This window comes from Nothoprocta perdicaria, unplaced genomic scaffold (genome assembly GCF_003342845.1).
Source record: "Nothoprocta perdicaria isolate Ctin4 unplaced genomic scaffold, notPer1 scaffold_13, whole genome shotgun sequence".
In the NCBI taxonomy this organism is placed as follows: Eukaryota; Metazoa; Chordata; class Aves; order Tinamiformes; family Tinamidae; genus Nothoprocta; species Nothoprocta perdicaria.
In genome coordinates this window covers 4159846-4162606 of record NW_020454427.1, presented here as the reverse complement: position 1 = coordinate 4162606, position 2761 = coordinate 4159846, and positions in this window count along the sequence as shown.

Here is a 2761-nt window from a genome sequence, read left to right as displayed (position 1 = left end):
CCTTCCTTCCTTCCTTCCTTCCTTCCTTCCTTCCTTCCTTCCTTCCTTCCTTCCTCTCTTGTCTTTTCTTTTCTTGTCTTTTCTTGTCTTTCTTTTCCTTTTCCTGCTGAAAAACTGTTCCTTCTCACTGCTACCAGTGCAGGATTTAAGCTACGCTTACTCACTGTTTGTACATATCACAGGGGGAGTTGGCTGCAATCCCAACATTAGCTTGCTAATACCTTTTGCTTATGAAAAGATTCTTGCAGATTTTATTTAGGAAAATATGCTCCTCTGTTGTTTTCTTGCATGACTGCAGAGTTTGGCTTTTCAAAGCCTAGGGAGCAGACTTTCCCATAAAATCCTCCTTTGAGCTGAGCCCACAGTCCCAAGCCCTTCTTGTGTTTGCTGCCCTGTACTTCACACTCCAGGAACAAGGGATCAAGGGAACAAGGATCACTAGAAAACAGGACTTTTTACAGTCAAAAAAGAAAACAAAACAAAAAGACAAAATGCCCCCATATGGCCTAGACCATAACCAAAGACCAACTAAGATTTGTAAGTTAAATAAGATGCTATTTCTTCTAGGATTATTCTCTCATACACACATATTTCCCTGCAGCCTTTAATTACCGCCTGCCCCAGGTTTTCTTCCTGGTAGCTTGACACTGGCAGGCTGGGGCATGGGAAACAAATAGGACTCAGCAGCAGAAAATTTCTTGTGCAGTGACTTATTAGCTAAAGAAAGTGAGAAGGTTTAACAAATGAATAATGCACATGAGTACATGAATAAATGCAGTAAGGCAGCTAGATATGTGAAAGAACAGAAGCCTTTCATGGATCTACCACATATTGCCCTGCTGAACAAAGAACCTCAAGTGCAAGTCCCAGCTTTGCACTCTGCAGATTGCTGCCTGCTTTGTGTTCTTAATTTCCAGCCACTCATTTGCAGGCACTGGTCTCTGGGCTCAGACTCTGATTTGTTTAAGGATTTGCTGGTTCCTCTTTGGATCTAGTCTCTTGGCTTTGATTCATTTTTTCCTGTGTTAAATGGCAGTGATAATATTTACCCCGACAGTGAAATTGTGTATTGATGCTTATGAAGAATACAGTTGTTACAGCACTGAATAAAACAGAAAGCTAGGGAAAATAATGCTTCCACATTAAATGCCACAACTAAGACATAGTGCCGATGCCTACATGAATAATGAAGATGGAAATTTGGAATATTCCTGTCATCCCCCATTTTCTGAATCAGGGCCCTCGAATGAGAAAAGAGATGCCTTACAGTTTATCAGCAAGATAAAAAACTAAGATAGATGAAGCAACTGTAAATTTGGTGCTAACGCTGGAGTCTCTAACTTGGCAACAGAAAAGCACTTTTGAAACCAGTTTTTGGGGAAGATCACCTATAAAGAGCAAAATATATTTTAAAATTACTCAAGGGACTGTGAAAATCTTTTTTTTTTCTTTCTTTTCCCCATTATTCTAAGGAAATGATGCTTATGGGATTGCCCTGTTAATTTTACCTCCTCCTTCCCTAGCTCTTGGCCAATTTCATCTGAATTCAGCCATGGACTCTCAAATGTATCCCATCCCCACGTACTGTGTGGCAGTCCCAAAACAAGTGGAGGAGAGCTCCATCGAGAAAAGTCTGCAGTGGGACAGCAACAAGACACCAGGAGGTCACAGAACGACAGGACATGTGAGTTTTATAAAGCCTGCAATTGGGGAACTCCTTGTTGATCTAAGGCCATGCAAAGAGGAATGAGTTCACTGAGGAGGTTGGGAGTCCTCTAGTTACCACTAGCACTGACCAGAGTCACAAAGTTCTTGGTATTAAGTCCCTGGGTTGTCATCCCGTAGTGGCCCATCCAATCCCCTGGCCAGGACGAGGTGTTGACACAGTTCTGGGTAAGTCAAAACTGATACTCGCCTACTTTTGGCAGGGTCTCTTTTGGAAGTTTCTGCATTTTTCTGGTGTGTGTGGGTAGGTGTAGGGGGTCATATGCTTCTATCAGGAAAAAAATACCCTTTTAAACTTCTGTAGGTCCCTCAATATCCTGATTTAGTGTCCCATTTGGCATCCTTCTAATTTGGACATGAGTCTGTTGGCCTGCGCAGGCCCGCCAGGCCAAACCTTTAATCTTTACAAATTGCAGTTCTAGATTAATGGTAATAATGATATTTACGGTGCATTCACAATGAGCCTGGAAGTCACGCACAGTTTGTGCTAAGAGGAGCAATGTCACTCGCCCGTGCCTGCCTCGGCCTGCAGAGCTTTCTAGAAGAGGAGGCTTCTGGCGACATGGGGCTGCTGGAAACGGCCCTCACTGGCCGTGGCCCAGGGCGCACGTTAACCTTGAGGAGCTGGAGGCTCAGAGCAAATCTGTATCGAGCTGGAACCAGCGCGCTCTGAGCTGCTAGAGCTGCCTGCTGCTGCTGCTGGATTAGCAGCAATACCAATTATACTGGAAACAGCACAGAAAGTGCCGAGGTGATAGCCCAAGGAAGAAGCAGTGGTTTGAATTTGTACATTTGCCATCCGAGGAGTTAATAAATAAGAGCCACCAAGCCCCTGGGGGGAAAAAAAAAAAAAAAAAAAAAAAAGGCTGATGGCAGAAACTCAGATATCTCAGCATCATGATTCCAAAACCACAGTCAGGTTGAGGAGACATGATTTCTCACTAAAGGGGAGAAATCTGCACTTTCAAACCCAGTTTTGGTTCTTTTTTTTTGCGGGGGGGGAAGGTGAGTAGGCGGCAGGAATCACAAGACAGCC